Source organism: Pseudorca crassidens, chromosome 19, assembly GCF_039906515.1.
Source record: "Pseudorca crassidens isolate mPseCra1 chromosome 19, mPseCra1.hap1, whole genome shotgun sequence".
Lineage (NCBI taxonomy): Eukaryota > Metazoa > Chordata > Mammalia > Artiodactyla > Delphinidae > Pseudorca > Pseudorca crassidens.
The window spans coordinates 33810677-33824141 of record NC_090314.1 but is presented as its reverse complement, the minus strand read 5'-3'; the positions used below and the strand labels follow the sequence as shown (position 1 = coordinate 33824141).

General features: G+C 48.7%; 1 long non-coding RNA gene across 1 annotated transcript; it reads left to right on the top strand.

The window, feature by feature from the left end:
- The first annotated feature begins 445 nt into the window (after window positions 1–445).
- On the top strand, window positions 446–13224 carry LOC137212051 (uncharacterized). Its single transcript, XR_010937332.1, has 3 exons — window positions 446–931; window positions 6825–6945; window positions 12426–13224. It is a non-coding gene; the product is annotated as an uncharacterized lncRNA (long non-coding RNA).
- Window positions 13225–13465: the final 241 nt, after the last annotated feature.

The window sequence follows — 13465 nt, the reverse complement described above, 5'->3', positions numbered from 1 at the left end:
CTCAACCACTGCGCCACCAGGGAAGCCCTAGAGATGAACTCTTTATGGATGAAATGATGTCACATTTCGAATTTGCTTCAAAATAATTGATGGAGAAGGAGGGAATGGTGGGAGTGCAGATGAAATAAGGTCGGCCATGAGTTGATAACTATTGAATCCGGGAAAAGGGTACATAGGGTTGATTATACTCTGAAATGTTTCCTTATAAGTTTGTTTTTAAAAAAATTCCAGCTCTTTGATTGGCTGAACAAAAGGTACATGAACAGAGGTAGGGTGGGTGTTCAGGATGGGAGGGATGTAGGCAGGGGGAAAGTCAGAGGGTTCAGAGACCCAGGACCCTCCAAGCCACGTGGAAGCTGCCAAACCAGGGGTGATTCTGACAAAGTGAGGGCCTTTTGGGGGTGGCATCCTTTTTGTTTATTTCCTCATGCATTTATTAACAAGTTCCTTTCACTTTCACAAATAGGACAGTCATAATTAAGAGGCAAGTCTTACAGGCTATCTCAAGCAGGATGCAAAAACGTGCCCTTTAAGCAACAATCCCCCCTGCCAGTAGCCCACTCACCCCGGGGCCCCTGGGTGAATTGATGATTCTTCTTTGACCGAGGGTATCAGCCTCGGTCCTGTTCCAAACAGGAACTCAGAGCAGGGGCTCACGTGGCACCGCTGGGGCTCCCTGTCTCATAACGTCCTAGTGATTCCCTGCCAGCCTCTCAGTGTCTTTAGGATTCAAGGTGGTGAGTGCCAGACTTTCCTGATTGTGTTTCTCTTTTCTGCAGCAGCTGCTGGGAGGGGTCTTCTGAGTAATGCTGGGGGCCCCTGCTGCTCCTGGTACACAGGTCTTGGACCGTTTCCACAGGCCTGAAGGGAATGATTTCTCATACTCAGACCCTCCTCCTTCTCCATTTCTGCCACTCCCCCATAGCTGCAGGTAAGCAGGTCTATATTTCACTGTGTACACCATAACTGCTTCTGCCCCACCCAATATCCTCCCTGCTTGGAGGTGGAAGGTAAGGTAATGTGGGCATTTTGAGGGAGTAAAAATGCGTTAATATGCCTGGAGTGGCAGAATTTAACACCACTAACAATGGAACGAAAAAAATTCTGAAAAGATGGCTTCCACGTGAAGCTTTTCATTTAGATGGTAAGGCAAAAACTCTTGATGGGTTTTCTCACTTGAAGACCAATAATTATTTTCCCTTTTAAAAATGAAACACTCCTTTAAAAACTCTTGGGGAAAAAAACAGACAAAAAATAAAAAATCTAGTCATGATCCCATAACCAAATCACAAGCATAAATACATTTTTGTCTATCTTATTCCACTAGTTTTTTAAAAAAAATCCACAGTCCCCATCATTTTGTGATGATGGTCGGAAGTCTAGTCTACACAATTTCCTATGTAACTGTCATTTCCAACCTTGTTATAAAATGCTTCCATGTTACCATATGCTTTTCATAAGAGGCACGCTGCCAGATTGTTCCTCCAGAAGATTTCTCTCACTCTTCCCCTATAAATGGGCAGACGGGATGCTTCCGTTTCTGCTGTTTTGTTTTTGCTATTATAAATAACACCATAGCAAACATCTTTTTTTTTTTTTTTTTCTGTATTTGGACCAATTTCCTTAGGATCCAGCCCCAGAAATGGGATTTCTGAGTCAAAGATGTTGAATACTTTTATGGCTCTTGAATCATTTAGCCAATTTGCTTTTCAAAGATTTTGCATGAAGAAAAAGAAGATTTTGCATGAATTTACACTCCCACAGGAGTCCTGATTTGAGTCTTTAAATCTGGAGTGACTTTGTCCCATATACCACACCTTCTAGAATAAATATTTCCCTGCTCAGATATAAACTTTAAAGGTTCTGACACCCGTGACAATATCCCTGCCTATTTTAAGCCTTCTGGTTCTTTCTGAAAGATGCTGTGAAGCAGCCTCGTGTTGCATGTATGCTTGTAGTCTGTCCTTGTCCTTCTCCCAGTCTCATCTTAGGCACCAGTGGTCATCCTGCCCTTTCCTCCTGGGGGCAATTCCCTTATGTAAAGTTCCTGCAGCAATTTAGAAACCACCTGCCCATGCTGGACCCTGCCCAGTCCTTACTTCAGTCTGTGTCCATGCTGGTGATTACCTAGTTTGCGTTTCTTCTAATGCTTCTCAGAGTCTATGGAGCAGGGGGAAGGGATTAAGAGCTCACTCTAATTCCCTGGTCAGCTAATTCACCACTCCTATCCCCCAAGGATAGGAAATGAAGTTGTTTTCAGGTTTTGCCAACTTCAACTCCACCCGGAAGGAGAAAAACTTCCCCTCACCGCCCCCTGCTTCTTTTGATACGAAGAGAGAAAGAAAAAGGAGAGATTAAAATATTTACAAGTATCTGATCTTCCCCCTCTTTTGGAAGGCACATAACAGAGGAAAACAGACAGACATCTGTGAGCATTTAGATAGCAGAAAAGCAAACAGGCAGGTTTCAACCGGAGCCGTCAGGTGGTTGGCAGCACCCGCCTGCCCGCCTGTCCGGGGTATGAAGTTTCCGTCCTGATTATATTGTTTTGTTCTGCCCAAGGGAGAAGGAGAGTGGCCGTGGCTGCAGAATGAAGGGAATGCGGTGGGGCCAAGGGAGGGATCCTTAACTTCAATTCAACTTACTTTGAGAATGAGTGAAAGTTGTAGCAAAAAGTTTCTCCAGGACAGAAATTTGGGCGTCTTGAAAATGCCAGAAAAATGAAGCTGGAAAAAGATGCTAGACTGTGCATCGGTCTAGAGAAGAAGGTCCAAGAACATAGTGACGGCTCCTTGAGATAGAAAAGAGCACAGTGGTTCAGGGTAGGAGGTTGGGAAACCAGCGACGGCGATGCTGTTTCTGCTGTTGACAGTGATGATGGATGGCAATGGTAACGATGATGATGGCGACTGTCGCTAACATTCCCTGAGCGCTCATTATGTCCCAGATCCTTCCAAACCCTTTACGTGGGTTAACTGTTTATGCCTCACTACAAACTTATGTGGAAATGACTATTATTGTGCCCATTTATGGATGAGGAAACTGAGGTACAGAATGGGTATGTGATGAGGCTTATAGGTTGGGTCTGTGCATAAACTGAAGACAATTAAATGGAGCCTGAAGGTGTGGGAGAGAAAGGAGGAAGGGCTGCCACACCATCTTTCTGGGTGTCCAGTCATCCAGGCCCCAAACCTGGAAGCCTCCCTGGGCTCGCGTCTCTGCCTCCCCTCCCGTTACTCTTGTGATCTCTCTTCCGTCCGGTCCCTCCCGCAGCAGCAGCTCCGCCTCCCACCCCTGCCCTGCCGGTGGCTTGTCTGCACTATTGCATTGACTTCCCAACTGATGAGCCACTTCAGCCCCCATCCCGATCCACCTTTTATATCACCCGCTTCCCCAGCCCACACCCCCATCCCCCGCCCAGTAATCTTCCTCTAGGCCTCCTTGCACCTTGTAAAGCTCTATATTTAGTGTTTCACACATTAATGGTAATTGTCTTTTATATAGTTGTCTGTATGGCCACATGTTTGTTGAATGAAAGAATAAGGTCAAAGCCAAGGAGAGGAATTAAAGTTGAAGCTGGAGAAGGTAAGCCAGTTGGCATTATCCAAAATGTTCATTTCTTTGAGTGTATCATTGGGACAATGAATGACAGAGACTGATGACATGATACAGCAGAAGAAAATCTGGGGTGGATTATTTCACACGTTTGTCCCTGTTCTTAGGATGGAAAAAAAAATGAAATCTAATTGACCAACCCAGAAGTGAAAGAGGCCATATTGTCTTAGAATCTTCGAGCCTTACATAATCAATATGTTTGAGACTGAGAAGACCAAGGTGTTATTGCTCCTGTTCTAGATTAAAGCCTCTCTAGTAGGTTACTGCTGACAGACGAAGCCCAGGGCCGTGAATCTATCTCTGGAATCAGGGCTGAGTTTAACCTTGGGTCTTTTGCCTCCTAATCACAGGGAGGGGTAGCTGGTGTGGACAAATTCATTTCTGCAGTCAACACATGTTTACTGAGCAGCTATTATGTGCCAGCCACTGAACTAGGAAGTGGGGATGTAGCAGTGAACAAAACAAAGTCCTTGCTCCATGGAGCTAGCATCTAGTTGGAGGAAACAGAAAACAGCTATTAGATTTATATGTCAAGTGGTGCTAAAGGCAACGAATACATCAAAGTAAGGAGGAAGGGGTTGGTGGGGTTTCTGTCTCGTTTAGAGTCATCGGGGAAGGCCTCTCTGCTAAGATGAGCAGGGGCTGAGTGAAGTGAGGGAAGGAGCTCTGTGGTGGCCTGGGGTCAGAGCCTTCCAGGGAGAGAGAACAAACAGTAAATGTAAAGGCCTTGAGGCAGAACCATGCTCCTCATACCCCAGCAATAGCCAAGTGCGGTCCAAGTGAAGTGAACCCGGGGAAGGAAATGAAGTCAGAAGAGAAGCCAGGGGCATGGTCACGTGCAGCCCTGCCGACCATTGTATTCTATTCTTAGTGAGGAGGGAGAACTTTGGAGAGTTTTCAAGCAAAGGAGTGACATGATTTAACTTTGGTTATAAAAGACTCTGTCCGCTGCTATGTGGAAATATTTGGAGTAGAAACCAGGAGACCAGCCAGGAGATGATTGTGGCTTGGAATGGAGGTAGCAGGGGAGAATTCAAGAAGGGGTCAGGGCTTCCCTGGTGGTGCAGTGGTTGGGAGTCCGCCTGCCGATGCAGAGGACACGGGTCCGTGCCCCGGTCCGGGAAGATCTCACATGCCACAGAGTGGCTGGGCCTGTGAGCCATGGCCGCTGAGCCTGCGTGTCCGGAGCCTGTGCTCCGCAACGGGAGAGGCCGCAACAGTGAGAGGCCCGCGTACCGCAAAAAAAAAAAAAAAAAAAAAAAAGAAGGGGTCAGATTCTGGATACATTCAGAGGTGAAATGGACTGTATTTGCTGATGGGTGAAAGAGAGACCACAAGGATGGCCAGAGTGTTTCTCCTGAGCAACTAAAAGCATGAAGTTGCCATTTATTCAGATGGGAAAGAGGGAGAAGCGGAGATCAAGAGCTCTACTTGGACATGGCGAGTTAGGTGACCACAGGACCTCCAAGTGGAGATGGTGAAGAGACAACCGGCTGTGCAGATCTGGAGTTCAGGGAGAGGGAACATAAAGGTGGGCATCACCAGTGTATAGTAGTTAAAGCAAGGGGCTGGTAGCTGTCCCCTAGAGAGTAAGTGTAAAGAAAGACACTGAGCCAGGAAGTCCCAACATTTAGAGGCTGAGAAGATGAGCTTCCAGCCAAAGACAACTGAGAAGGACTGGCCAGGGAGGTAGGAGAAGCAGGGGTGGTGGAAGAAAGGAAGGAAGTGTTCCAAGGGGCAGGGAGTGGTCCATCAACTATGGCAATGTTACTAATGGGCAGAGTGATAAGGATGGGCCACCTGTTGAGCCGTATGAGGGTCACTGGTGACCAGGACAAGGGCAGATAAAGTGGAGTGAGTGGGCACAACACCTGATTGAGTGGGTTCAAGGCTAACAGAAGGAGAGGAAGTACAGCCACTGAGCGCACTTCCAGAAGTTCGTCTATATCGGGAAGGGAAAATTTGGCGGGGGGCTGGCTTTGGGGGGGATGTGGAGTCAGGTTTTTTTTTCCTCTGTGGGAGATGTTTTAGCATGTTTGTAGTTAGTGGATATAATCCAGCCAGGAGGAAAAAATTGACGATGCAGGCCAGAGCCTCCCCATACATAACTTTTTTCCTGTTTCTTTATTGCACAGCTTGGAGCGTTGATCAATGTGTTTAGTAATCGTTTGTGGTTGATGTTCCTGCGAATGTCTCTGGCATTTATGTCCCCTTTAGGCAAAGTTGTTTCCCTCAAATATGCCCATGGAGCTAGATCAGATCCATTTAATGATGCAAATGCTTTGAAAAGAACAAAACAAAACAAAAAAACCCCCAATCCCCTGGCTTTTGTCCATGGGATCTTGTCAGTTATTCTCTTATCACGCAGTTGTAGAGGTGTCAGCTGAATCAATAATAATAGTTACGGTTATTGAAAGCTCACTATGTGCTTTACATTAATTATCTCCTTAAACATCTCTGTGATATGCATACTATTGATTATCTCAGTTTAATGATGAAGGAACTGAAGCTTTAGAGGTTAAACCACATGTCCAGGGTCGGCAGGCAGTGCGTCGCCGCACCAGGTTCTGAACCAGATCCCATACTCTTAATCACGCTGTCCTAGAGAACTGCCGCCCAAGAGGGGCTGGTCCAGGCTTTGGCCGCTACAGGCGGACGTCGGTACAAAAAGCTGGCATCCTCCTTCTGCCAGGCCTGCTGTGTAGCTCCCTGGATGACCCGCTCTGCCCAGATGCAGCCCTTCTCGGTGCTAACGCGCTCCGGGCTGTGCGACACCGGCTGGGCTCGGGCAGCAGGGGGCGCTCTCCCGTCACAAGAGGTGAACAAAACGGGCCACCGCTCCAGACTGCGGAGATGCGGAGAGGAAAGCCCATCGTCCCCGACCAGCCGGGCTTTCCTCCTCTGCGGCTCCTTCACCGCTGCTGCTACAAGCCATTTCACAGGATCAGGAAGAACCTGTTTGGGGAGATTCTTGAAAAACCTCTGCCCCGGTGAAGGGTCCTGGGGCAGGGGTGGGACGGAGGTGGGAGGCGCTGGCCCTTGGCTGGGCGGTGTTGATGTTAAAACAGTGAGGGCGGAGAGGAGGGGACCAGCACGCTGAGGTCCTCATCTCTGCCCTGGACTCCAGCTAATGGGTGTCTTGTCCAGCCTGGGGTGGTGTCCCTCTGATGCTTGGCTGGCACTCAACAAATACCCTCTTTCTTTCCCAGGTTCCTTTCTGAGAGCCCACCACCAGCACCGCTGAAGTATGAATTCCCAGTTGGGAAAGACAGATTCCCCTATCTGCAGGGATGCAACAAAGAAAGGGAGGCACCCTCTTGTGACTTTGAAGTGAGTGTCACGGGAAGAAGGGTGATGAGGGAGCAGGTGCTGTTAACCCTTCCCCACCCTCCTCCGCCATGTCTCCAAGGACCCCACTGGCCATTTGCTGCTCTGGTGGCGGGGGAGGAGCAGCCAGACCAGGGGAGGGCCAGAATGAAAAAGGAAGCCATGTGGTGGGCGCCTGAGCCCTGGTGCGACCACAGCTGTCAGCTGCGCGTGACAGCTCCTGCCCTGACCAGAGGCGCCCCAGACGCAGAGGGAGGTGGCAACACAGCTGCTCCCGCTGGGGGCTGCACTCCTCAGCCCCTTGTGGGACCCACGAGCCCAGACCAGGGAGCAAAGATGAGAGGGACGAGAAGGAGGAACCGGATGCTCCCTTTTCTTTTTTCTCACTGTTGTGGCCTCTCCCGTTGCGGAGCACAGGCTCCGGACGCGCAGGCTCAGCGGCCATGGCTCACGGGCCCAGCCGCTCCGCGGCATGTGGGATCCTCCCAGTCCGGGGCACGAACCCGCGTCCCCTGCATCGGCAGGCGGACTCTCAACCACTGCGCCACCAGGGAAGCCCCGGATGCTCCCTTTTCTGAACGATTCCAGACTTGGCTTGGCTGCATGGCCCCTTTCCGTCCACGCTTACTGATTAAGTCCGGCTTCCCTGGGGCAGCCGGGGCCCCCAGAAGCAGCTGTGGGTGGCAGGAAGCAAGCCGTGTCCTGGCATCGTTCCAGACACAAATCTAGCCCTTGATCTGGCAGCACTGGCTTTGTGCCCCGCCACCCTCACCCTCGCCTTCTGCCTCAGAATCAGGGAGCCGCGCTTTGAGGGGCATAGAAAGCCCCTACCTGCAGATTCCTGGCGTTTCCCCTGTGGAAGTAGCCCATCGTAGAGCTGCTCTGACGTGTTTACCCTGCACCAGACAAGTACAGCTGTACTTTCTGTGGGCTAAACCTAAAGAAACCCAAAAATCCAGTGTGCAGCAGATAAGTATCAATTCCGACTGAAGAGAGAAACAGAGCAAGAAGTAGGGGAAGCAGCCTCGTCTTTGAGGGGCTTGTAGTCTAGTTGAAGAGAGGAGATACAGACACACGGGAAGCGCAGCACCAGGGAACGGGGTTAGCAGCACTTCCAACCACAGTAGAAGAGATGTCACAGGTCCCTAGGTGATCAATTACCAAATGAATGGCTCTGACGGTAATTGCTCTCCTGGTCCAGGGGAGAGAGGGAGTGTTTCAGACCCTTGTGCTCTGGAAGGGCTGTGCTGGGGCAGTGGGGGAGGTGGGAGGTGGGGTGCAGGCCTACATTATTCGAGTTGCTTCTTTTTTTAAAAATAATGTGTTATTTTAATATATAAATTTATTTATTTATTTTTGGCTGTGTTGGGTCTTCGTTGCTGTGTGCGGGCTTTCTCTAGTTGCAGCGAGCGGGGGCTACTCTTCCTTGTGGTGCATGGGCTTCTCATTGTGGTGGCTTCTCTTGTTGCAGAGCATGGGATCTAGAGCGCAGGCTTCAGTAGTTGTGGCACGTGGGTGTCAGTAGCTGTGGCTCGTGGGCTCTAGAGTGCAGGCTCAGTAGTTGTGGCGCACGGGCTTAGTTGCTCTGTGGCATGTGGGATCTTCTCGGACCAGGGATCGAACCCATGTCCCCTGCGTTGGCAGGTGGATTCTTAACCACTGTGTCACCAGGGAAACCCCTCGAGTTGCTTCTTGAAGGCTGAGTACATTGGATATTATTAAACGAATTCACGACTCCTTTTCGCTTTGGAAAAGGTACAGGACTAACCATCCTTTCTAGATTAGTACCTAAGTCCAGGGCACTGCTCCCTCGCATCTTCAGGGTACTAGAAAATGGAATTTGATAAATAAGAATGATCTTTTATGAGCACCCACTATGTGCCAATCATTGCCTGGGACACATTAAAAAAAATTATCTGTGATGTTTACAACAACACTCATGGGAAGATCACCCCCTACCCTAATCTACAGACAAAGCAACTGGGGCCCAGAGTGTGGATCTCTTGCCCAAGGTCATGTAGCTAAGTCAGGGAAAGCTAGGATTTGAGGCCTGTTTCATCTGATTCCAAAGCGGGGGGATTGTAATTTGCAGGAGGGACCCAGGTTATAAATGTTTTCTGAGGGGTTTCCCGTATAGGTGCCTAATTTTCTGCCTTCAAGAAGACCTGGACCCACCTAGAGGGGTGGGATAGGGAGGGTGGGAGGGAGACGCAAGAGGGAGGAGATATGGGGATATATGTATACATATAGCTGATTCACCTTGTTATAAAGCAGAAACTAACACACCATAGTATAGCAATTATACTCCAATAAAGATGTTAAAAAAAAAAAAAAAAAAGAAGACCTGGTCCCTTGGAGCCCTCCTAAAACTGTGCATGGACTGAGGACTCAGCTTTGGTGTTATTTTCCTGTCTTTTTTTAGGATAAGGGCAGAGAGGCCCAAACAGATGTAGTTACCACTGAGAGAAAACAGAATCCTAGGAGGAGTGTGCCTGGGAGTCTCAGAACTCGGCAGAGGGTCTGAACCAGAGAAGAACACCCAGAAGGCAGAGGTCTCTGTACCTTAGAGGCCCCTTGAAGGAAAACGAATAGGCCCTCCCCTTCCCTACCCGAGGTTTCCTGTCCAGCCTCTGCCTCCCTCTCTGCTGGTACCCATGGAGGTGATGCTGATGAGCTTGACTCCGCTTCCTGGAAGAAATGGAAACCTCAGCCCATGGAGTGGGAAGAGGCTTAAGCCCCCACCCACCAGGTCCTCAGCAGCAGAGGATGGGGCAGGGGAAGGCGGCATCCAGTTGAGCTGCATCCACAGGGCGTGCTTTTGACCTGTCCGTTTGGTGGCGTGGAGTGTAAATCTCTCCCCTTCCTCTCCTTTGCTTTCCTGACTCTACAGAAGCGAGGTGATTAACTCCCACTTCCTCCCCTCTGCTCCCATGGAAGCTCTGATCCACTTGGCTCACAATGAACCTTTCAAAAGCCCCAGTAGCTTAAGATGATATACATGTCCCCATAATGAAAATAAAACCAACACGTTCTAGAAAGAGAAGATATATATGTGAGCATAAAGAAGAGAAACGAATCATTCACTCCTCCAAAGACAACTACTCTGCCATTTGGGGATGCCCACGTGGTAATGTTGATTTTTTTTAATACAGCTGTGATGAAACTATACTCAAGTTTGTGTCCTATTCATTCAATTCCCATTTCCCCAAGTTACTTATAAACTCTTTGTGGACATCATTTCAATTACCATATAATATTCTATCATACAGCTGTATCATAATTTATTTAACTCTGATATGACTGACTAAATGGCTCTAGCCTTTTGCTACTATAAGTCAGCTTACATTTGTGCATAAAGATTTTCGACATTTTAATTTATGGCCTTAGGATGGATTCCCAGAAGTGAAATTATGAGGCCAAGAATACGAGCACGTTTACGGCTCTTGATATATTTTGCCAAATTGATTTCCAAAAGTGCTATATTAATTTATACTTTATTAAGAGTCTCTGAGGGTTAAACATGGCACTCTTTCCAGCCGTCAACGTACTCTGTTAAAAATTAGTTTTTAACTACCCAAGTCTATTCTCCTCGTAAAACAAAATGTTACGGATCAGACTAATGTTGTCTTGGACCATATCCGCATTCTGCTCTCGCCCTGGTCTCCACGTAGATACCCAGTTCGAGCTGTTGGCTTTGAGATCTTCTAGGCCCATTTCCGTATATTTACAGACATCGATTCAATGTATATTTGATTATGTACACGTGCTGGTATCTTTACAAATATGTTTCTTTTCCCCTCCTAGGGTAGAGGTTGGCAAACTTTTTCTGGAAAAGTCCAGATAGTAAGAATTTTAGGCTTGTGGGCTACGTGTGTCCGTTGCAGCTACTCAGCCCTGCTGTCGTAATGCAAAAGCAGCCACAGATGATCTGGAAGATGAAATGCTATGCTGGCTGTGTGCCAATAAAGCTTTATTTATCAAAACAGCTGTCGGGCTGGATTTGGCCCACAGGCAGTAGTTTGCTGACCCCTGTTCTAGACTGTAAATTCCTCGGAGCAAGGGGCAGATGGATGCCCCAAGCCCCCAGAATGGGCTTATGCACGATTAGGGGCTTGACTCTGACTAGGTGGGGGGCTGACATTTTTAGTACTGAACTCAGGGCTCGAGGTGCATAGAAAGGGGGGGGAGGCATCCGTCTGCCTGACTCTCTTGTATTCCCTGCACCTCTGCCCTACTAGTGGGAGGAGAGAGAGGCAAACGAAGAGTGCCTTGAGTTCCTTCGGCCCTGGGAATGAGAAATTAAAGGGATGCATTGCAGATTTTTCTACCCGCTCACTCTCAGCTGACCCCAAGCACGATTCCTTCTCTGCGGTCAGACAGGCAAGGCGCACACCAGGCAGGGTAACAGTCGGAGCACCAGTAATGTAACTACAGGCAGAGGAATCATAATAAACAGCACTTCCCACGCACCAGAGCCCTGTTGACTCCAAGTAATCAAACCATAATAGTCTTACTAACGTACTATGGCTACTCCCATTACGTACAGGAGGACAGAGAAAGACAAAGAGATTAGGTAACTTGCTGAGGCTCTCACAGCTGGAGCAAAGCATTTGAACTTGTGGCATCTGATTCCAGCACCTCCTCTATTGACCACTGCTCTGACCGCCTCTGTAGCAGACCCTCTATTCTCTCTCCATTCTAATCTTCCTTAGTATCAGGATCCTGGACAACGTGGCCAGCTGACAAATGAGTTTCCAGTCTCCCTCGCAGCTATGTGTGGTCAATGGGATGTAAGTGGAAGCTCTTTGGCTATTTCTCTTTCCTGGTGCCTGGAATGCAAACATGATGCCTGGAGCTCCAGCAGCCACAGTGAAGCTGCCTGGGGAAGCCATGTGCTGAGGATGGTGGAACAGAAGTCTAGAAGGAGCCTGGAAGCTACCAGGTCAGCTCTGGGCTGCCTCATTTTTTATTCTTTCTTTTTTTTTTTTTTTTATAACACGAGAGAAATATAAATCTCTATCTTGTTTAGGCCACATTGATCAGGTCTCTCTTACAGGAAGATAAATGCAGTTCCTCAGTGTTAAAGCCACGGAGAAGAAACCAGAGCTGCTCTTATAACACACAAGAGATTTGCTAAGCGGAGTCCATCTGCCAGGATCCAAGCTTGTGTCTCGTACCCTGTCTCTCGGTCCCAGAGTCATCAAATTCAGTGGCAACCAGTGATTGAAACACGTGCCAGGGACTGAATAGGAGTGGAACCCAGAAGGAGGGGGAGGGGAATGGGCTAAAAGGAGAAGAAAGAGCTTCAAGGGGGATGGAAGGGTTTTCCTTATCAGCTTTGAGAGGGGTGGCCACAAAAAGCCAGGAGCTGAGGCTGGAGGCCTTGTGTCCTCTGAGGAGCTGGACCTAAAATTGTGGACCCTGAAAAGATCAGATGATACACCATGAACCTGAAACAAAGGACCTTTGCTTATGTGTTACAGATCCACCTGGGTTGACTGACCATCAGTAAGACTGCTTGACAATGACTTGCACCCTTCTTCCTTTCCACTGTCCAGCACCCAAAATCGAGGTTACTGTTTGGTGGAAATTAAGTCTGATCTGACCCAGCCTGAGGCCCACTGGAGGCACATGCATGCACTTTCCCATCACATGAGCAACACGCAAAGTCCATATGTCACCAAACCTGTGAGGGCTTAGAGTGGTTCAGTAAGGCCGGCTACTCAGAGATGTGTTGCGGGATCAGGCTATCACCTTTAAAAGAACAGATTTGCATCTTTCATCACGTCTATGCTCTGGTCTTCCTGAGGGGGACCAGCATAGTCAAAGGGGAGATTCTCCAGCTGAAGAGCCTCAGGATTCCAGACAGCAAAGATAGAGCTCTTCCCTCAAATCACGGTTTTAGGATTCCATTGGGAGAGGTCTACTTATCTCCCATTAACGTAAAAATGGCGGCTTGGGGACTTCCCGGGTGGCGCAGTGGTTAAGAATCCACCTGCCAACGCAGGAGACGTGGGTTTGATCCCTGGTCCAGGAAGATCCCACATGCCGCGGAGCAACTAAGCTCATGCGCCACAACTACTGAGCCTGCGCTCTAGAGCCTGCGGGCCACAACTACTGAAGCCCGCGCTCCTAGAGCCTGTGCTCTGCAACAAGAGAAGTCACCGCAATGAGAAGCCTGCGCACCGCAACGCGGAATAGCCCCTGCTTGCCGCAACTAGAGAAAACCCACGCCCAGCAATGAAGACCCAATGCAGCCAAAAATTAAAAAAAAAAAAAGAAACTGTCAGATATTAAAAATTTAAAAAAAATGGAGGCTTGGTATCATCTGTGGGACCTCTGAGGCTCAGGAACTCAAGGCCAAGGAACTCATGGTCAAGGCCATCTGAGGCTAGGTTGAGGGGGTGAGGGCATCAGTAAACCCATTCCGGGGGAGGACAAAGACTTGGTGGAAGGTTTGGTTCCGAACTGAACCACACAGGAGGGGAATCCTCAGCAACGCCTTTGGGAGAGGCCTGCGCAG